This window comes from Pristiophorus japonicus, chromosome 5 (genome assembly GCF_044704955.1).
Source record: "Pristiophorus japonicus isolate sPriJap1 chromosome 5, sPriJap1.hap1, whole genome shotgun sequence".
Taxonomy (NCBI): domain Eukaryota; kingdom Metazoa; phylum Chordata; class Chondrichthyes; family Pristiophoridae; genus Pristiophorus; species Pristiophorus japonicus.
In genome coordinates, this window is record NC_091981.1 from 46,224,207 (window position 1) to 46,247,888 (window position 23,682).

The 23,682-nt window shown below is 47.2% G+C and overlaps 2 long non-coding RNA genes across 4 annotated transcripts in view; one reads left to right on the forward strand and one right to left on the reverse strand.

Annotated features, from left to right (window-relative positions):
- Positions 1–1,047, reverse strand: part of LOC139264317 (uncharacterized) — a 44,258-nt gene extending 43,211 nt beyond the window's left edge. The window contains exon 1 of the long non-coding RNA XR_011593316.1: positions 783–1,047. This is a non-coding gene — a long non-coding RNA (uncharacterized lncRNA). The remainder of the gene's footprint in view (positions 1–782) is intronic.
- LOC139264316 (uncharacterized) lies at positions 964–23,682 on the forward strand. 3 transcript variants are annotated; one of them, XR_011593313.1, is made up of 4 exons: positions 964–1,235; positions 11,931–11,999; positions 15,953–16,107; positions 23,276–23,682. It is a non-coding gene; the product is annotated as an uncharacterized lncRNA (long non-coding RNA). The 3 variants fall into 3 exon arrangements; XR_011593314.1 differs by having other exon boundaries at positions 23,279–23,682; XR_011593315.1 differs by lacking the exon at positions 15,953–16,107.

Here is a 23,682-nt window from a genome sequence, read left to right on the forward strand (position 1 = left end):
GATGGACTGTTGTTCAGAATCGAGAGCCACATTCTGCCAGCTGTTAGTCATTTAATTACAAGTGGACAGGGGATAAAGCTGAATCCAGGGATCTCATCCGAAAGCTCAGCCCAATACAGACCGTGAGTTAAATACACAGATCCCTATATTTAAAATCGCTGCAGACTTCCCATCAGCTTTATCAGAAACGGGGTGTTGTTTACATACATTCAGGATCTTATCGAGGCCGAGCCACCAGAGCTGCTGCAGAGCCCTGTTCGGCAGTTAGCCATGAACCCCTGTATGCATCTCGTGCAACTACAGTGTGAATCAGACCAAGGTGACACCTGTCAATTGATTCAAAGCTGCCTGACCAGTACTGTCAGCTTGGTACCTCCAGAACTGGACAATGACGAGGACACAAATGATAAAATACAGGAGACGGTCATGCTTTATACCCAAACCACAGATTCACTGCAAAATCTTCTGGAGCAAATATTACTTCAGGACCTGTACCCTGAAGGACTTGACGCCATTTTCAATCATGCAGAAGCCTGGATCAGTGCAACAAAAGACAGCAGGGCCGAAATTCAGGGTCTGGATAAGGCCCAATCCCGCCATTTTGCGGCGGCATCGACTGGCCGCCGGGCTGCAGTTGATTGACCGCCACAATCCAAATTCACCTCGGGGATTTTTCGGTCTGTCCCCACTTCCGCCCTGCTTCTGCCGACTGCCGCAAGTGCGTCATCAAAGCACGCACAGCCGATCTCCCACACCTACATCACAATCCGCCCGAAATTTACCTCCAAAAATCAACAATCCGCCGCGCGGTGCCCCCGACAGCTTTCTCTGTCGGAGCACCTTGTTTTGTGTGTGCGTGGCACGGCAGCCCGGCGGTCCTTCAAGGGCAGGGCGCACTGCCGCGGCCGCCATTTTTTTTTTGCCGGCCATCTTCCTGATCGGCCGGACAATTATTGCCCCGGGTTCAGTCGGGCCGCCAACAGGCAGCCTGGCACCAACTCTTGGGTGCCCCGCTGCTTCTCTCCCCTTTCAATGAGGGGAGAGACGTGGTGACGCACGCGCGCAATGATGTCACCACCGCTCCGCCGCTGAAGGACAGCGGCAGAGACTCGGTCCCACTCCAACTTCCGCCCTTCACCAGCATTTACCGCCGCCCTTCCGCCTCCGTTATGACCGGCGAAAAAAACGGCAAAGTGGAGACAATCGATCGGAAGCCCGCCTCATCGCACCCAGCGGTAAAAACAGATAAAAAAATCGGAACCTATGAATGAGAGCGAGCCATGGAAATGGCCTTCGAGGGAAGAGTTAATGATTTTCCTCCGCCCCCAATCCATGGGGTGGAAAGTCGAGCGAAATTGAGGTCTTAAAAGTTTTTTCTCCGGGTGGTGCTTGGGGCGGCTGAGGGGCGGAAGTCATTCGGGAGCAGGGCGGAAGGCGAACGGTCAGCACGGTGACGCTTATGACATCAGCGCAACGCGGACATGCCGTGTCACACTGACGCGTCACAACGTCCCTCCCCTTCAGTTAAAGGGGCGGGCCACTGCGAGCTCTGCACAAAGTTTGGTTGGGCCCAGTGGGCCACCAGGGAGGGTTTCGGCCGGGCCAGTGGCCCGGTACCCAAGAGGGGCTGCCTGTTGACGGCCCGGTGAACCTGTGTCCGCCATTGTCAGGCCGACTTCGGAGTCAGTCGACTATTAAAATAAAATGTCGGTTGCAGCAGTGCGCCCTCCCCGTTAAGGGCGGACGTGGTGCCCAGCCACTAGCAGCTTCCCGCTGGGGAAAGCTGTCGGGGGCACCGACCGGCGGCCGATCTGGTCCCACGGGGCAATTTCCCACATGGGACGGACAGGGGGTCGCTGCCAGTTGGCGTATGCCTGATGGGGTGGGAACACGGGCAAAGCGGTAGTGTGCACCACCACAAAAATAAAAAGGTCAATTTCTCAAAAGTCGTCACCTCCGCCCCAACTGAGCAGTAGGTGCTTAGGCGGGAACAGCTCTCAAAAAAGGAGGCAATTTTTGGCTCCTAGAGCTCCTGAAACTTTACTGGAGGAAGCTCAATGTTAGTGATGTACGGTCCCAAGTTTCCGCAGGAGTTGCTCTGGTTTTTTTGGAGCAACTAGATATTTTTGGAGTAACTTAAAAATCGCAATTCTCCACATCTAAGTTGCTCCAGTGTAAGTGAGTTATAGGTTTTTTTTAGTTCAGGTTTTTGTTTTCAAAAGGGGGCATTACCAACCACTTACCCCTGTTTTGGCCATTTATGCAAGTTGAGACAGTTAAAACTTACTCCAAACTAACTTAGGCCAGAGTAAGTATCCACTTTTGTACGTTCTGAAAAACCTTACCCAGAGTTAAGAGTTCAGCGCAGGTAGCCAGAGACAGTGGTGGGAAGCATTAAACACAAAGGATTAAAGCATTAAACACATCACTTTAACCAATAAAGAGCCATATAAACCATAACAATTAATAAATAATACAAATATAAAATAAATCAAGAAATAATAAGTAAAGAGTCTTACTTTCCCGACTGGAGCACGCACCAACAATGCCCTTCGGTCAGGGTTAGGTGCGGGAGCCGATGGCAGTCGCGACCAAGCACCAAACATTGCAATAAAAGGTGAAAAAGCTCAATAAAAATAAAGAACTCAGGTAAACAATTGAATAATAAATAAATAATTGTAGTAAATCCTACCTCGAATTGAACTCGGCCGGGGAAGGCAGCGGGCCGGCCTGTATGGGAGGACATTCAGCCTGGGAAAGGGGAGGCCACCATAGACGCATCGGGAGGCTGAAGGAAAGGAGGGGAGGGTGACGGGGGAGGGGAGGCGAGGCTGGGCTGGGCTGGGCTCGGCAGAAACGCAAAAAACTATCAGGAGGCTGAAGGGAAGGCGACTCAATTCTCTAATACAAAACAGAAGATCTGCTGGATCTGATAAACAATAAGCTGCAATGTTGCTTTTTGATTCTGTCTGGGGGGGGCGGTGGTGGGCAGCGATTGTTGTTGTGCTTATTGATTTTCCTAACTCCTCCTCTAGCGGCAGCCCGATTCTACTGCGCATGCGCGGTCAGTTGAAACTGCAGCTCTCTCACTCACCCACTGACCCGATTCTACTGCGCATGCGCGATATCACGGCAATCCCGATCCTACTGCGCATGTCCAGCGTACCGGCACTGTTTCCAGCGCAGGACGCTGGCTCCGCCCACAGACCCAGTCGCCACGCCACACCAGAAGCTAGAAGACCCGGGACAGCGGCCAAAATCGCCCCGAAGATTTTTGGCGCACTTCCACGCGTGTAAAACTGCCGCACCTATGGTAAGTTCGCCAGAAATCTCGTGTGGCCAAAATTGAGCCCGCAGTGCCTGGAAATAACACGGAGATTCTGATTGGACGACAGATGCTGCATTGTGCAGACTCATCGCTTCCTGTTCGACAGATGACCCTGGACACTTTGTACACAACCCTGGCCATTCATTTGTCGTGTGAAGGCACCAATCTGGACCGGCAAACAGGGCAGTTAGAGGAACTGAAAAGATTCAGAGAACAGTCAGTTAACCCTGACATTTCAGTCCTCTTTCAATCAAGCATTAAAATCACAGAGGTCATTTCCAAATGTTTGCCCCATGATCAGCTGGGCAACTTACTTTTCATGGTCTTCGAAGATCTATCTGACCAACACCCCAGCTGTTCCAGTGCAACCGCTGTTCTCATCCACATCACCATTAAAAGACGAGGCAGTGAACTTGGGGGCTGAGGCTTCAATTGCAGTCAGTTCCTTACTGAGGTGAAATCTTTGGTTCTGCATAGTATCGCCATTCTGGACTCACACAACACAGCAAGATCCGCCCAGAGGCTCACCTGAATGAACGGCTCCCTAAGGAACTGCTGCTGTTGCCGTCAGAATGAAGCCTAAACACACAGGCCCTAATCAACCTCCACTGCCTCATCTTAGCATCACATGACTTGTAAATTTGTAAATTAATAAATTGTAAATAAATAGATGTCCTGTTGTTGTAACTATCAGTCGATCTTCAAACATTGCAGGTTCCACTGCTGTGTGACGAGGCACACACTCACACACCCTCACTCTCACACTCATACACACACCCTCATTCTCACACACACCCTCACTCTCACACACACCCTCACTCACACTCTCACAGTCACACACACTCTCACTCACATTCAAGCACACCCTCACACACAAAATCACTCTCATACACACCCGCACACTTACTCTTACACACATCCTCACACTGACTCTCACACACACCCTCACACACACGCACACCTTCACTCACAAACTCACACACACACACCCTCACACACACACCCACACATCACTCTCACTCTCAAACACCCTCACACTCACATTCAAATACACCCTCACACTCACAAAATCACTCCCACACACACCAGCACACTCACACTCACACACACCCTCAGTCTCATACATACACCCTCACACTCACACACACCCTCGCTCTCATACTCAAACACCCTCACTCTCTCACACACCCTCACATAAAGCCTCACCCTCACTCACACACTCACCTTCTCTCACACACCCTCACTCTCACACACCCTCACTCTCACACACCCTCACTCTCACACACACCCTCACAAACACCCTCGCTCTCATACTCTCACTTACCCTCATTCTCTCACACACCCTCACCTTCACTCTCACACATACCCTCACTCTTGCACACCCTCCCTCTTACTCACACACAAATCCTCATACTCACACACACCCTTCCTTTCACTCTCACACACACACTCACTCTCACACATCCTCACCCTCACTCACACACATCCACTCATGCTCACACTCTCACACACCCTCACTCATACTCGCACACACACTCAGGCGCACTCCCTCACTCTCTCGCGCACTCCCTCACTCTCACATTCACACACACCCTCACATTCACACACACCCTCACATTCACACACACCCTCACACTCACATTCACACACACCCTCACACTCACATTCACACACACCCTCACACTCACATTCAAACACACCCTCACACTCACATTCAAACGCACCCTCACACTCACACACCCTCACTCTCACACACACCCACCCTCACTCTCACACACACCCACCCTCACACACATCCTCACACTCTCACCCTCAGTCTAACTCTCACAGACACCCTCACCCTCACTCACACACCCTCACTCACACACCTTCACTCTCACATACACCATCACCTTCACACACACGCACACACACACTCACACGCACCCTCACATTCACTCTCACACACAGCCTCACACTAACACACAATCTTACTCTCACATTCACACACATCCACACTCACACACACCTTAACTCTCACTTTCACACACACCTCATACTCACTCTCACACACCCTCCCTCTCACTCACTCTCACACACCCTCACTCTCACTCTCACATACAACTTCGCAATCGCTTTCACACACCCCTCATACACACGCAGCCTCACTCACACACTCAGGATGTGAGTATCATGGATGCTGCCCAGAAATTTAGCATTCACTGCCATTATAATTTGCAGGTGGTCGACAACGAGTTGGACATTCAGGGAGTGGAAACTTGGGGGGTGTCAGGACCGCCCTCCGGGAGCTGCCTGTCTTTTACAAGGAACTCATCAGGGTCTGGAACAAAGTCTCCACTAAGCGCAGCTCTCCGCCGGCTGGAGTGGCGGCCGTCCTGCAGGAGCCGCTGCTCGGGAATCCGTACCTCCACGACCGAGGTTTTATGTGGCGGTCGGAAGAGAGGGCTGTGGCTGGTGAGGTGACCAGGGTCAGGGACCTGCTCGATGGCGGAGGAGCGGGCTGGATGGCGCCAGACACGCTGGCGCGGCGCCTAAATTCAGCCGACGTCCGCCGCGCGTCCGAAGCCATCGAGTCGCTAAAAACAGCTTTGGGCCCTGACTCCGTTAGGTGCATCGAGGAGGCTCAGGCACGTGGGGAGATCCCGTCCGAACTGACCGCTGTCCGGACGGAATTCCTCATCGGCGCCAAACCCCGGAACCTCCCTCGGGGGCCGGCGCCTCACAACTTGAGCCGCCTCGGGGAAATCCCCTCCGTGCCTTTCAGTTCCGCGCGGAGGGGTTTCCTGTACGGGCTGCTCCTGCACACTCTCAACTTTGCCATCCTCGCCTGCCGTCCGGACACGCCATGGCGTACCATCTTGCCGTCCGGAGGAGGCGGGGGTCCCCGATGGAGGGCACTCTACGCAGGGATCCTCCCACTATTCATCGGGGACTTGGCCTGGAGGGTGGTGCACGGAGCAGTGCCATGCAATAAATTTTTAAGCCGGTTCACGGACTCCCAGGCCGCCTGCAATTTCTGCGGTCTGGAGGAGTCCGTGTTCCGTGTTTTTATTGAGTGCACGAGGTTGCAGCCCCTGTTCCACTATTTGAAGGGGCTGCTCCTGAAATTCTGGCTGCACTTCAGTCCCACTCTCCTGATCTTTGGGCACCCTGTGCGGAGGGGAGCGGGTAGGTCCGAGGGCCTCCTCGTAGGACTGCTCCTGGGCACGGCCAAGGGTGCCATCAGCCGGTCCAGGCAGCGGGCGGTCAAGGGGGTCGTTCAACCTGACTGCCTGCCTCTCTTCCGCTCTTACATCCGGTCCAGGGTGTCCTTGGAGATGGAGCACGCGGTGTCCACCGGTACGCTCGCGGCCTTCCGCGAGAGAGGTGGGCACCGGAGGGACTGGAGTGCATCATCACGCCCGGCAACCAAATTTTAATTTGATTTTACGTTTTAAAGTTTAATTTGTTTTAATTGCCGGTGCTTTTAGTGTCCCCCTCCCCTTTTATAGGGGGCACTTGGAAAAATGTGATTTTAGCGCCCAAAAAAAAAACCCCAAAAAAAGAAAAACACAAAAAAGGAAAAAAAAGGCCTTGTAAATGTCTGCTGTGTCATCCAGGGCGGGTGGCACGGTTTAATGTTTTTTGTTTTACAGATAAACTCAAAAAGAGTTTCAGGGAGTGGAATCCCTTGCAGTTCCTGAAAACCTCTGCATCCTGAAAAGGTGCCCGCATCGCGATGTGCTTACAATCTATTGCTCCCTGCACCTTGGGGAAGTTTTCAATTCTGGAGAATCCTAGAGCCCTCTCACTCTGTGCCTCCCTGGTCATAGGGAAGCTGATCAAGTCCCTCCTGCGTGCGTACAGGGCTTCAGTGATCTGTCTAATGCAGCAATGTGTGGCATGCTGAGAAAGTCCGCAAATGTCGCAAGTTGAGGCCTGAAAAGAACCCGAGGCGTAGAACGACAGTGCCGCGGTGACTTTGACCTCGATGGACAGTGCAGTACTGATGGTGCTGGCAGGCTGCAGATCTCCCCCTATTAGCTGGCATGCCTTGGTGATAACCTTTTGTGGAAGCGCAGTCTCCGAAGGCAGGTGGTGTCGGGCAAGTCGAGGTAAGACCACTTATCCCTGTACTTTCGGGTTGTGTAACGTCTGGTCCTCCTCATCAATCTGGCACGTCTTACATTGGGTACATAATGCTGTGGAGCGTACCTTCGGCCATCTCGAGTCTACAGCATGTAATTGGTCATCAAGAGAGGGTGAGAAAAGACAGGCCTCATTGCAATTGTTTTCCACCGATTGGTCACAAAGAATGAACGTACCGACGAAGACAACTATTAAATTCCAGTCGGTCACAGTATGGTCAAGATGTTTGTACAGATGTTCACATCACCTCCAAAGACCTCCAGAGTACATCCGACCTCCCCCGAAGTTGAAGCACAGCAGCCTTTTAAAGGATGCGACATGTGATGTAGAACATGGCGGCCATAACGCTGTGATTAGTTCCAGTTGGTTCCACTTTTTCCGGGCGGTTTTTTGGGGCGAGCGATATTGTGGGCGATATGTGTGCGAGGTGGTGAAAGTGACGCTGGGCGATCTCATGGCTGTTAGTTTCGGCAAATGTGATCTTTACGACAAAAAAAGTGGGCAGTCGGTATTATTGAATCTCGGCGTTAATTCTGTGCAGAAACTAACGCTGGGCGATATTATGGTCAATGATTTTGCCCGTTCTGATGATTCCGCCCCCAAAAATTGGGTGGACGGTATTATTTTTTTCTGGCGCTACGCACATGGGGAAAGTAACACTTGGCGATAAGTTTCCGAAAAATGCCCGTCAGTTTCCATTTTGTGGCTAAATGGGCGATATATGGGCATTATACATCATTTCAGCGGTAAAAATGGATGTTAAGTCGGCATTAAGTATGCAAAAAACGTGGAAAATCTAGCCCCTTGTGTTTGAATTCAGGATGGAAAACACAGGGAAAATAAAGAGGGAATAATAGTGTACGATATCTGAGAAGACTAAAGAGTGCCTGCAGTTAATCCATTCTCTATTGACGCAGGGCGAACTTGATGCTGATGCTGAGTGAACATAAATCCCTTACTTCAATAAATGTAGAAAAAAGCTACACCAAATGCTAATAAAAAGCAAATCTAGCACAAAATCAGAAAATGAAGGAAACAGACAGCAGATTCGTCAGCACATGTAGTGAAAGAAGCCATGTTATCTCAGGCAGGCCCTTCTCCATAACACATTAAATACTAAAAGAAAGATCTAGTATTTAGATAGCGTCTTTCTCTACCTCATGACCTCTCAAAGCACTTTACAGCCAATTATGTACTTTTGAAGTGTAGTCGGTGTTGTAATGTATTAAACGCAGCAGCCATTTGGCACACAGCAAGGTCCCACATTCAGTAATGTGATATTGAGCAGATCATCTCTTTATTAGTGATGATGGAGGAGAAACAAATATTGGCCAGGAGATCAGGGAGAACTCCTCTGCTCTCTTTTGAATAGTGCCATGGGCTCTTTTACATCTGAAGTGTCGCCTGGATTTTGTGCTCAGGTCTCTGGAGTGGGACTTAAACCCACACCTTCTCACTGAAGTAATATGTATCCAAAATTGGTGGGATCCCATTTAACCGCCAGAAGTGTGGCGAAGTGGGACTTCTGGCTGCCTCCAGGATGCTGGGGATGGGGTAATTTTAATATTTAAGCCAGGTGGATTGCACCCTGCAGAGGTGCAACAGTGGCGTCTGTCCCATAAGAGGTGCAGAAAAATCGGAACAGCACCATGTTAGTGGGGGGGGGCCCCAAGGGCTTTAACTTTTAGCTTGGCTAAACTTTCCACCACAAGCACAGCCCAAACCATTGCAGTGACAGCAAGGTCATTATCACCGAATCACATCTTGGTCTCTCTCCTTACTCCTCTGGCAACTTCTCTTCCTTTGAGCATCTCACCTTGTCCCAACCTTCTCACCTCTCCTTTAAAATCCTCGTTCCCTACCACACACCAAAGCACCACCTCATGTTTCTCGCTGAGATATCCTCACTCTTTTTCTCTCTCAGCCTCTGCACTGAATGACGGTGATTTCAATCTCCATCTCAGCTGCCCCATGCCCTCTTTCCCCTGAATTCAATGCTCTACTGCCTTTACGTCTCCTCTGTATAAACTCGCTTACCCATATTCATTGCCAATCCCATGACCTTGCCATCTCACATGGCCTCTCTATTTCCATGATCTTTATCACAGACAAGGTTATCCCTGATCTCTTCATTGTATCTCTCACCATTTGTATCCCCAACCCCCTTCCAACCCCACTTTCTTCTGAGTTCGCCCCTGGAAAAAAAAAACCCCAAGGCACTTATAACTGCACTTTCAAACTCCTATTGCCTAGACTTTGGCCTACCATTCGCCACGTTACCATTGCAGCTATCGATCTGCTCAACCATTCATAGAGTCATAATGTCATTACGGCACCGAAGGAGGCCATTTGGCCCATTGAGTCCATGTCGACTCTCTGTAGAGCAATCCAGTCAGTCCCATTCCCCCTCTCTATCCCCGTAGCCCTGCAAGTCAATTTTCCTCAAGTGTCCTTCCAATTACCTTTTGAAATCATTGATCATCTCCGCTTTCACCACCCTCATTGGCAGCAAGTTCCAGGTCATTACCAATCACTGTAAAAAAAGTTCTTCCTCACATCCTCCCAGTATCTCTTGCCCAAAACCTTAAATCTGTGTCCCCTAGTCCTTGTACCATCAGCTAATGGGAACAGCCTTGCTCTGCCTACCTTATCCAAACCTGTCATAATCTTGTATACCTCTCTCAAATCTCCCGTCAAGCTCCTTTGCTTCAAGGCAAACGACCCCAGCTTCTCCAACCTAACCTTGTAGCTAAAATCCTTCATCCCTGGAACCATTCTGGTAAATCTCCTCTGCACCCTCTCAAGGACCTTCACATCCTTCCTAAAGTGTGGTGACCAGAACTGGATGCAATACTCTAGTTGTGACCTAACCAAAGCTTTATAAAAGGTTCAATATAACGTCCCTGCTTTTGAACTCGATACCTCTATTTATGAAGCCCAGTATCTGTTATACTTTGCTAACTACTCTCTCAATATGTCCTGTCACCATCAAGGATCTATGCGCATGAACTCCCCAGGTCCCTCTGTCCCTGCACACTCTTTAGAACTGTGCCATTAAGTCGATATTGCCTCTCCCTATCTCTTCTGTCAAAATGCATCACCTCACTCTTCTCTGTATTAAATTCCATCTTCCACCTGTGCCCAGTAAAACCTTTGCTCTCAGCAGGCATGGCTTCCACAGAATCTAAGGAGAGCCTGCTAAAAGGCAATTTTTAGGGTTGCACAGGAATGCCCCAAAGCTGGCTGCAGATGTGTGTGGGATGGGATGGGGAGGGACTCAGAATTCCTGATGCAAACTAAATGGGGTGAATACCAGGTGGATTCAGGTTCAGTCTCAAAGTCTTGCCTCCACTGCCCTCACCCCCACCCCACCCCACCATCCCCCGCCACCGCCAAGAGTGGTTCGTCCAAGTTGCTCTCTTCCCAGGGCAGCAAGCAAATGGGAACACCATCACTTCTAATTCCCCTCCAAATCACACACCATCCTGACTTGGAGATATATCGCCGTTCCTTCATCGTCATTGGGTCAAAATCCTGGAACGCCCTCCCTAAGAGCACTGTGGGAATACCTTCACCACACGGACTGCAGCAGTTCAAGAAGGCGGCTCACCACCACCTTCTCAAGGGAAATTAGGGATGGGCAATAAATGCCGGCCTTGCCAGCGACGCCCACATCCCAGGAATGAATAGAAAAAAACCTGGAACTTCAGCCCTTATCTTGTTTATGATGGCTGCTTAAAGACAACCTAAAATGATAAATTGTTGATTTGGTCTTAAATCTGTGCTTAAGACGATACTCGCTTTCCCAAAGGTCATCATTGTTGAAAAAATTTTCTACAGGTGAACCTGAATGAGCTATTGTCATAATGTCAGTAAACAATTAGGTGTCTGGCTTAGATATATATGGCCTGGAAATATCTGTGTAAATGTAAATTACAACACTCACGCACTAAAATGGTGAGGCAAGAAGTGAATATGTTGCATATACAATGGTAAGCTGTAATAGATTCGTGGCAACACCAAATTGGGTACAACGGTCTTTATTTCAAACACGAGCGAGTATTAATGCATTTCAGTATTTAAGCAGTAATTTACAGAGAAGTAAAATGGTATTACCCTGTTCTTCCTGGAGAGCACGCAACCGAGCTGCCCACTTCTTGCACCTCGACCTCCACAACTAGTAGCTACTTCATCTGTGTTCTTAAAACTCTTTCAGTCACCAGACCCATAAAAAAAAGAAAAAGAAAGACTTGTATTTATATAGCACTTTTCATGACCACCAGACGTCTCAAAACGCTTCACAGCCAATGAAGCACTTTTTGAAGTGTAGCCACTGACTTGGCTGTTTGATCAAGTTAATGTTTTCTTTCATTTTAGCATATCAGAAGAACATGAGATGTCTCACTCACAGCCCAAATGTTTAACATGTTCAGGGGCCATCTGTTTACAAGGTCTGCTTTTCCCATTGTTTCAGGTAATCACAGATACTAGCACTTCCTTATCTGACGATGGCCACCTGATGTGATTAACTTCGGACCAGTATGTAAGTTCCAATAGTCTCTGTTCTGTCTTAATGCATAAGAAATTGTTTTTAGGTTTATACTAGGTCTATTTGACTACATGTGGCATGATGGTAAAGTAGGCAGCAAAAGATGTCAATTTCTAAATCCTTACAAACTCCCCACCTTGAGTGAGAAGAACAATTTCTGATCCCTCATTATTTAATCAATTATGTTAATTGATAGTTATACATTTGCCGTGACAATCACTGCATCACACGTTTAAGCCAACATACCAAGATAATGTAAGCAATTAATGCAATCGCTTGCACTATTACAAAGCACATGGAGATTTTTCAGTACCACAGGTGCAATCCCACATTATCGACCAATTCCCACCACTCATGGGGCTCAATTTTCCCCAGTATTTGCGCCATTGTTTTTGGAGCAGGCTGCTTTTTTTGGCATAACTTAAAAATCCCCAGTTTCCCCAATCAATTTGCACCAGCATAACTCAGAAAGTTACAAATTTTTTAAGTCAGTTTTTTTTTCAACTAAAGGGGGCGTAACCAGCCACCTACGCCACTTCTGGCCATTTAGGGAAATTTGGCCAGCTGAGAGTTACTCCAGCGTATGTGGCCTGTCCTGAAAAACCTTCCCTAGAGTTAAGGAAATCAGCGCAAGTAAGGAAAGTGGCACAGCAGATGCTCAAACACACTGAAAGAATTGAAAAGCACATAGCAGCAACTTACCTCCAAAGCCGCCCGAAGGCTGTCCGATCCCATTCTCGGTCCCCGGTTCACACACAGTCCGATCCCATTCTCAGTCCCCGGTTCACACACACAGTCCAATCCCATTCTCAGTCCCCGGTTCACACACAGTCCGATCCCATTCTCAGTCCCCGGTTCACACACAGTCCGATCCCATTATCAGTCCCCAGTTCACACACAGTCCGGTCCTATTATCAGTCCTCGGTTCACACACAGTCCGATCCCATTCTCGGTCCCCGGTTCACAGACAGTCCGATCCCATTCTCGGTCCCCGGTTCACACACAGTCCGATCCCATTCTCGGTCCCCGGTTCACACACAGTCCGATCCCATTCTCAGTCCCCGGTTCACACACAGTCCGATCCCATTCTCAGTCCCCAGTTTACACACAGTCCGGTCCTATTATCAGTCCTCGGTTCACACACACAGTCCGATCCCATTCTCGGTCGCCTGTTCACACACACAGTCCGATCCCATTCTCGGTCCTCTGTTCTCACACACAGTCCGGTCCCATTCTCAGTTACCCGGTTCACACACACAGTCCGATCCCATTCTCAGTCCCCGGTTCTCACACACAGTCCGATCCTATTCTCAGTCCCCAGTTCACACACACAGTCCGATCCCATTCTCAGTCCCCGGTTCACACACACAGTCCGGTCCCATTCTCAGTCCCCGGTTCACACACACAGTCCGGTCCCATTCTCAGTCCCCGGTTCACACACACAGTCCGGTCCCATTCTCAGTCCCCGGTTCACACACACAGTCCGGTCCCATTCTCAGTCCCCGGTTCACACACACAGTCCGGTCCCATTCTCAGTCCCCGGTTCACAAACACAGTCCGATCCCATTCTCGGTCCCCGGTTCACACACACAGTCTGGTCCCATTATCAGTCCCCAGTTCACACACAGTTCGGTCCCCTGTTCTCACACACAATCCGATCCCATTCTCGGTCCCCGGTTCATACACACAGTCCGATCCCATTATCAGTCCCCGGTTCACACACACAGTCCGATCCCATTATCAGTCCCCAGTTCACACACAGTCCAGTCCCATTCTCGGTCCCCGGTTCACACACACAGTCCGGTCCTATTCTCGGTCCCCGGTTCACACACACAGTCTGATCCCATTCTCGGTCCCCGGTTCACACACACAGTCCGATCCCATTATCAGTCCCCAGTTCACACACAGTCCAGTCCCATTCTCGGTCCCCGGTTCACACACACAGTCCGGTCCTATTCTCGGTCCCCGGTTCACACACACAGTCTGATCCCATTCTCGGTCCCCGGTTCACACACACAGTCTGATCCCATTCTCAGTCCCCTGTTCACACACAGTCCAGTCCCATTCTCGGTCCCCGGTTCACACACACAGTCCGGTCCTATTCTCGGTCCCCGGTTCACACACACAGTCTGATCCCATTCTCGGTCCCCAGTTCACACACACAGTCCGATCCCATTATCAGTCCCCAGTTCACACACAGTCCAGTCCCATTCTCGGTCCCCGGTTCACACACACAGTCCAGTCCCATTCTCGGTCCCCGGTTCACACACACAGTCCGGTCCTATTCTCGGTCCCCGGTTCACACACACAGTCTGATCCCATTCTCGGTCCCCAGTTCACACACAGTCCGGTCCCATTCTCAGTCCCCGGTTCACACACAGTCCGGTCCCATTCTCGGTCCCCTGTTCACACACACAGTCCGGTCCTATTCTCGGTCCCCGGTTCACACACACAGTCTGATCCCATTCTCGGTCCCCGGTTCACACAGTCCGGTCCCATTCTCAGTTCCCAGTTCACACACAGTCCGATCCCATTCTCAGTCCCCGGTTCACACTCACAGGCTAGTCCCATTCTCGGTCCACAAGAGAGAGAAAGAGAGAGAGAGAGAGATGAGAGAGAGAGACAGAGACCCGAACCAACGACCGAGAAGACCGGACAGCCTTCGGGCGGGGTTGGAGGTAAGGTGGTGCTATGTGTTTTACAATTCTGTTAATGTGTTGGGAGGTGGCTGTATGCTTCACTTTGCAGCCTCAGCTCGCATTGTGTCCCTGATTACCATGGCAGCCTGATCTTTTTGGTGCAAATCAAGGCTCCACCCCCAAAACTAAAGGTCGGGTTAGGCTATGCCAAAATGAAGAGATCCAATGGGGAAACTTACAACTTTTTTTTTGTTGTACTTGGGCCCCAAAAATCGGGTAACTCTTCAGGTATGCCAAAAAAATGCTTTGGAGAAAATTGAGCCCATGATCCCCGAACCTTGTGTTTGTCACACAGCTGGCCTGGAGCATGTATCAGTGTTCTAAGCCATATCTTACAAAGCCCTACTTCATAACTTGCTGCCTGACAATACTGATTTAATTTTCAAGGCAATCTAATACCCGAAAACCGTTAATTGACATTCGGGTTGAAATCACAATTTGCAATCTTAGTAACAACCCATTTAAAATAAGTCAGTCAATTGGCTGAGGTGTTGCACACAAGCAATCAAGACCCAGTGTAGTCTTCAGGTGGAGTCAGTTTAGAGCCCAGGGCTAATTGGACTGGGGCATGCAGTCCCAATAATCCAGTCCCCTTTTTAAAATTGTACATTCCATCCTAATTTTGTATAATACTTTGATTTTATATTATAATTTATAGTTAAATAACAAATTGGAAAGCAGAGAATTTCACCATGGGTAGGTGGGTGTAATTACAGCATGGCAAGTTTCTATAGTCAGTGCCCATTATAAATGTAGACATAGGAGTTTATAATGGAAACATTGACAATAGGAAGTAAGGCTTTGTAGAGGGAAAGTGCATGCAGATTTACGATTTTTAATATATTATAGATGAATTATGGTTTATGCAATTGAATTCTGTGACAACAGTTTTAATAATTGTTTACAATAATCTAGTTGTTTAGTTATATAATACTGGAATTTATAGTTACATACTTGTTTATATAATTGTTTAAAGATTTACAGTTTTATAGTTCAGTTGTATAATAGTTTAGATAACAGTTCAATAGCTGTTTAGTTATGTAGCGGTGTAATGTTTAGTTATTTATAATTATATAGCAGTAGACCACATTTTTATGTTATTTAGTTGTTAGTTATATATAGTTGTAAAATGTCTTAATGAAAGTGCCACAGTTGAAATAAAAATATTTTGATACTCTATCCCTTGTCTAAAGTGATAATTACATTTTGAACCTATGCATAACACATCAAATTTGTTTTTTTACAAAGATCTCAAGTAAAACGAACAGCACTAATGATTATAATCTATGAAAGCAAAAGTCATCTGAAAGTCTTGGTGAGATAACTGCCTTCCTCCCATGGAAGCAAATTGCCTGACTTTGAAAATATTGCACCGAAACATCGTTGGTAGCTATCTAAAACAGGTGCGCCATCTACTGGCAGTGCAATTGCATTGCTGTCACTTTTAAAGCATCTTCCAACCGCTCGATGAAATCAGAGGCTAATTGCAACACGGGATCTGGGTCGTTGGTGTAATTCTATGACATAGGGGCCATATTTCCGGCAAACCTATGGACACTTAAGTATGCATATTAAGTCATTCAGTTATGCTTTAGTGATGTAGACACCACAATGCGACAGAAATTGCAAACAGTTGTGTCAAAACTGAGACATGTTTCTTAATCTACATGCTGGTCTTTGGCAACATCATCTGCAAGCACATACGCTAACGACACCCAACTTTAACTCTTCATCACTTCTTGCGACCACCTCTATGCTGTCAGACTATATATCAGATTTCAAATCCTGGATGAGCTACAACTTCCTCCAGCATAACATCAGGAAGACTGAAGCCATTGTCTTTGGGCCTCCCCCACAGACTCTGCTCCCTTGACATTGATTTCATCCCCCTCCCCAGTCATTCTCTCAACTCAACCAGGCCAGCCATAATCGGTGTAATTTTTGATACAGAGCTGAGCTTTAAAACAGACATTTACTCATCACCAAAATCACTTACTTCTACACCTGCAACATTGCGCGCTTCCATCCCCACCTCAGTAGCCCCTTTTTTTCTATATTTCTTCTTGGTATGTGGACAACACTGGCAAGGCGGCATTTATTGCCCATCCCTAACTGCCCTCAGAAGATGGTGGCGGGCCTTCTCCTTGAACCACTCCCGGAATGATGTTTAGTGGGGATTCTAGCATATTGATTCAGCGAAGATGAAGGAATGGCAATAGATAGCCAAGTTGGAGGGGAACATGAAGGTAATGGTATTCCCACCACATTGCCCTTCTTGCTGGTCTTCTACTCTTCTCCTTTCATTAACTCCAACTTATCCAAAATTCTGCCACATGTGTCCTGCCCTATCCTGTCTCATTCACCCATCACCACCATCCTCCAATCTATTGCTATTCTTGTCTGTAAATCCCTCCAGGGCCTTGCATCAACCTCTTCCAGCTCTATAAGCCCTCCAGAATACTCTCTTCCTCTAATTCTAGCCGAGTATTTATCTTCCCCTTGTTTCACCACACCATTGATGGGAGAGCCTGGAGTCATAACTGTCCTCTTCTTCGGAAGTCTTTCCCTAGACCTCATTGCGTCTCCACCTCTTTTCATATTTAAAAATCTTCTCAAAACCCAATATTTCAGCCATGCTTTCTGCTCTATTTCGTAATCTCTCCCCTCCTAGCCCAGAATTCAATCCCAATTTCTATCTGTGAAACACCTCGGGCAGTTTTCTATGCTAATGGCACTATATAAACTTAAGTTCAAGTTATTGCTGCTATTGTAGATCACACATTGGTACCAAATCTTATTTTGTGATTGGAGGTCCCTTTTTATGGTAATTTAAATTACTTTCCATAGCTGACTATTTGGGCTAATTTGGATTCTGATTCCAAATTTCAGATTCTCCAAAGGCAAAGTCTGAAATGTAATGTTATTATCATAAAACCATAGAAGTTTACGGCTCAGTAAGAGGAAACTTTGACGATTATGGATATGCTGGCTCTTTGCTGGAACAATCCAAAACTAATCAATTAGCTTGTTATCTCCCCATGACTCTGTATCTTCCTTCATTTCGAATGTTTATCTATTTTTCTCTTAAAAGATATCTCAACCAGTCTCTGCAGCAAAGCACTCCATGCTCTAACACTCCCTACGTAAATTTCTCCTACCCTCACTCCTCACATTCTTAATGTTAATTTCAAATTGATAACCCCCCATTACTGACTCCTAAACTAAAGGAAATAATCGTTCCTTATTTATCTGTCAAAACCATTCATAATTTTAAAACCCTCTATTAAATCCCCTGTTAGCCTTCTCTGCTCCACTGGAAATAGTCCCAGTATCTTAAGTGAGAGAAAATCAGACTGGTCACAGTCCACATGTCATCGAAACAGTTCTATAACCACAGCCCAGTTCCCTCAATGCTTTATTGGACAGTGAGATGCGGTAGTAAGTCACACAGAACAAAGGTCCCAGATTCAATCCCCACTTTGTGTTGAGTTAGCTGATACCAGACAGGGTTTTTGTCTGATACTGCTCCGGTGAAGCATGTTGTGACTTTATATAATTGCAAGTTGTTGTTGCATTTTATCAATGAACATTATCAATCTGTGGGCCTTGGAGGACAGGACCAGAGGACAGATTTAGAGGACAGGATCGGCACCAGGGTAGAGTGACCTGCTGACTCTCCCTCCAGTCTCACGTGTGAAAAATGATCACATGGGTTGTACTGGAGACCTGCTGGCACCCGTGGTCCTGAACTTAAATGAAGGTCAGCAATTTCAAGGGAAGAGAGGAGAAAATTGGACAGGAAAATCATGACCCCATCCAGGTGGAACCATTCTGTAATCTTATAGAATTGTTTTGCAAGGACTGAGGTAAGATTCTGTTACATTAAAAGTTGTAGACTGCAGATCAAACAGACATATCACCACCATCAGACCACCTAGTCAACTAGATTTTCATGGGCTGAGCAAGGCTATCTAACCCTTCCCACTAGCCTAGCAGGAATTAGGTAGATGTATCACCATCATGAAGACACATAAGGATGAGGTCCTACGACACGAATTTAAGGAGCTAGGAGCTAAATTAATAAGTAGGACCTCAAAAGTAGTAATCTATGGATTGCTACCAGTGCCATGTGCTAGACAGAGTAGGAATTACAGGATAGCTCAGATGAATACGTGGCTTGAGGAGTGGTGCAGAAGGGAGGGATTCAAATTCCTGGGGGATTGGAACCGGTTCTGGGGGAGGTGGGACCAGTACAAACCAGACGGTCTGCACCTGGGCAGGACTGGAACCAATGTCCTAGGAGGAGTGTTTGCTAGTGCTGTTGGGGAGGAGTTAAACTAATATGGCAGGGGGATGGGAACCAATGCAGGGAGACAGAGAGAAACAAAATGGAGACAGAAGCAAAAGACAGAAAGGAGATGAGTAAAAGTGGAGGGCAGAGAAACCCAAGGCAAAAAACAAAAAGGGCCACTTTGCAGCAAAATTCTAAAGGGTCCAAGTGGGTTAAAAAGGCAAGCCTGAAGGCTCTGTGCCTCAATGCGAGGAGTATTCGGAATAAGGTGGATGAATTAACTGTGCAGATAGCAGTTAACGGATACGATGTGGTTGGCATCACGGAGACATGGCTCCAGGGTGGCCAAGGCTGGGAACTCAAGATCCAAGGGTATTCAACATTTAGGAAGGATAGACACAAAGGAAAAGGAGGTGGGGTGGCGTTGCTGGTTAAAGAGGAAATTAATGCAATTGTAAGGAAAGACATTAGCTTGGATAATGTGGAATCGGTATGGGTGGAGCTACGGAATACCAAGGGGCAGAAATCGCTAGTGGGAGTTGTGTACAGACCTCCAAACAGTAGTAGTAATGTTGGGGAGGGCATCAAACAGGAAATTAGGGGTGCATGCAATAAAGGTGTAGCAATTATCATGGGTGACTTTAATATGCATATAGATTGGGCTAACCAAAGTGGAAGCAATACGGTGGAGGAGGATTTCCTGGAGTGCATAAGGGATGGTTTTCTAGATTAATATGTCGAGGAACCAACTAGGGGGGAGGCCATCTTAGACTGGGTGTTGTGTAATGAAAGAGGATTAATTAGCAATCTTGTTGTGCGAGGCCCCTTGGGGAAGAGTGACCATAATATGGTGGAATTCTACATTAGGATGGAGAATGAAACAGTTAATTCAGAGACCATGGTCCAGAATTTAAAGAGGGTAACTTTGAAGGTATGAGGCATGAATTGGCTAGGATAGATTGGCAAATGATACTGAAGGGGTTGACTGTGGATGGGCAATGGCAGACATGGATGAAATACAACAATTGTACATTCCTGTCTGCCGTAAAAATAAAAAAGGGAAGGTGGCTCAACCGTGGCTGTCAAGGGAAATCAGGGATAGTATTAAAGCCAAGGAAGTGGCATACAAATTGGCCAGAAATATCAGCGAACCCGGGGACTGGGAGAAATTTAGAACTCAGCAAAGGAGGACAAAGGGTTTGATTAGGGCAGGGAAAATAGAGTACGAGAGGAAGCTTGCAGGGAACATTAAAATGGACTGCAAAAGCTTATATAGATATATAAAGAGAAAAAGGTTAGTAAAGACAAACGTAGGTCCCCTGCAGTCAGAATCAGGGGAAGTCATAACTGGGAACAAAGAAATGGCAGACCAATTGAACAAGTACTTTGGTTCGGTATTTACTAAGGAGGACACAAACAACCTTCCGGATATAAAAGGGGTCAGAGGGTCTCGTAAGAAGGAGGAACTGAGGGAAATCCTTATTAGTCGTGAAATTGTGTTGGGGAAATTGATGGGATTGAAGGCCGATAAATCCCCAGGGCCTGATGGTCTGCATCCCAGAGTACTTAAGGAGGTGGCCTTGGAAATAGCAGATGCATTGACAGTCATTTTCCAACATTCCATAGACTCTGGATCAGTTCCTATGGAGTGGAGGGTAGCCAATGTAACCCCACTTTTTAAAAAAGGAGGGAGAGAAAACAGGGAATTATAGACCGGTCAGCCTGACATCAGTAGTGGGTAAATTGATAGAATCAATTATTAAGGATGTCATAGCAGTGCATTTGGATAGGTCCAAGTCAGCATGGATTTGTGAAAGGGAAATCATGCTTGACAAATCTTCTGGAAATTTTTGAGGATATTTCCAGTAGAGTGGACAAGGGAGAACCAGTTGATGTGGTGTATTTGGACTTTCAGAAGGCTTTCGACCAGGTCCCACACAAGAGATTAATGTGCAAAGTTAAAGTACATGGGATTGGGGGTAGCATGCTGACGTGGATTGAGAACTGGTTGGCAGACAGGAAGCAAAGAGTAGGAGTAAATGGGTACTTTTCAGAATGGCAGGCAGTGACTAGTGGTGTATCGCAAGGTTCTGTGCTGGGGCCCCAGCTGTTTACATTGTACATTAATGATTTAGACGAGGGGATTAAATGTAGTATCTCCAAATTTGCGGATGACACTAAGTTGGGTGGCAGTGTGAGACGCGAGGAGGATACTATGAGGCTGCAGAGTGACTTGGATAGGTTGTTCGGTGAGTGGGCAAATGCATGGCAGATGAAGTATAATGTGGATAAATGTGAGGTTATCCACTTTGGTGGTAAAAACAGAGAGACAGACTATTATCTGAATGGTGACAGATTAGGAAAAGGGGAGGTGCAACGAGACCTGGGTGTCATGGTACATCAGTCATTGAAGATTGGCATGCAGGTACAACAGGCGGTTAAGAAAGCAAATGGCATGTTGGCCTTCATAGCGAGGGGATTTGAGTACAGGGGCAGGGAGGTGTTACTGCAGTTGTACAGGGCCTCGGTGAGGCCACACCTGGAGTATTGTGTACAGTTTTGGTCTCCTAACTTGAGGAAGGACATTCTTGCTATTGAGGGAGTGCAGCGAAGGTTCACAAGACTGATTCCCAGGATGGCGGGACTGACATATCAAGAAAGACTGGATCAACTGGGCTTGTATTCACTGGAGTTCAGAAGAATGAGAGGGGATCTCATAGAAACGTTTAAAATTCTGACGGGTTTAGACAGGTTAGATGCAGGAAGAATGTTCCCAATGTTGGGGAAGTCCAGAACCAGGGGTCACAGTCTAAGGATAAGGGGTAAGCCATTTAGGACCGAGATGAGGAGAAACTTCTTCACCCAGAGAGTGGTGAACCTGTGGAATTCTCTACCACAGAAAGTTGTTGAGGCCAATTCACTAAATATATTCAAAAAGGAGTTAGATGTAGTCCTTACTACTAGGGGGATCAAGGGGTATGGAGAGAAAGCAGGAATGGCGTACTGAAGTTGCATGTTCAGCCATGAACTCATTGAATGGCGATGCAGGCTAGAAGGGCTGAATGGCCTACTCCTGCACCTATTTTCTATGTTTCTATGTTTCTATGCCCCTCCTCTCCTTAATCCACAAGCTACACTTACATTCAAAGCTGTCACAAGATCCCTACAGCTGAGGCATTTGACACATCAGGTCCATCAAGCAATCTCCAAAGTGGGTGGGAAACTGTAGCCTGGGATAATTGAGTGGCATCAGCAAGCTGATCAGCAAGCCAATTTGTTCAGCCAACTGTTTATAGATGGCTTGTGTATCTGCAGGGCGCTATCTAACCTGTTTGTAAAGCATCCCTTATTTCTCCCAATTTGGGTCACCAACTCTGGTCAGATGTATTCTTGGAGGTTTCTTCACATGACCTCCCACCTCCAACCACCCTACAGAACCAAACTGCCCTTTTTCCCCATTTACAATATTTTCATAACATATATGAGAGTATCAAAGAAAATGGAAGAAAAATCATTTTTCTATAATACCCCTATGATTTTTCTGCTCGCTGCAGTGCCAGGACATAAATATTTCATTCTTGGAGACTTCAGAACAATCCTGGAGGGTTGGCTACCCTATTCCTAACTCCAGATTATCCGGAGCATTAATTCCCTCCTACATCCACAGGAAGTCAGGGTACTAAAGGTGGCAAGATGGGAGAGAATTTCCATTTGAATTGCTGGTCTTTGGAAGTGTCTAAAGACTGCTCGGTCCCACCTCTGCCTGTGTTAACTGTTTCTTCAACTGCACAGGTCCCCAGGTATGTTTAGTTAGATATGTTTAGTATTCATTCCTGTCACCAGAAGCTGCAAACTGCTCAACACAGCATTATTATTCAACGGTCCCTCTTTTGCATAACTGATTTAGATGTAGGAAGTGGGATTCATTTCCACCCAATCTGCAAAATGGTCTTGATTCATGAGCTAAAAAGACTCCCTTTTAATAATTTGTCACAGTGTGAATCTGTGGAGGATGATATTGGCGGTAGCACAGATGGGGCGATAGCAAATCAGTGGCCTGTTTTACACCTCGCCCAATTTGTTTTTTCACTGACTTCAATAAAGAAATCGGATAGCGTGTAAAACAGGCTGCTGATTTGCTGTGAGTGTGATTTGTGCTATTGCCAAAGACCGATTTCGCCTCCTTAACCCATTGAGGGTGAGGATAATACTTCTTGTTTCTTCTGTTTATTTTGCCCTGTGCTCACCCAGCACCCATACACGTGCTCTTTTCTCTCCAGCAGAGTCACTGGATAGTGATTGGAAGTGGGAATCCTGTCTGAGTTGCACCCAGGGACACAGGCCTACTTTAAGGCTCCAACTTCTGCCTCAGCTGAGATGAACTAACCTCACAGACTGGACATCAAACCTGGTATCTTGCTTGGTATCACATGGTGCTGGGCATTAACCCAGTAAGCCTGTGGGGAAGCTAGCTATTCCTGATGTGTGACTTACAGTAATATTAGTTGTTTTACAGCATCACAACAACTCCAGGGTTAATTCCCACCAGCAGGATTTTCAAGATGGTTGACAACATTATCTGCAGAAATGTACAGGCTACTTGATGTAAAGGCATGACAGATTTTTAGCATGCTCTCTGTCTGTATAACAGTCCAGAGTAAAGTCAATAAATATGAATACAAGTACA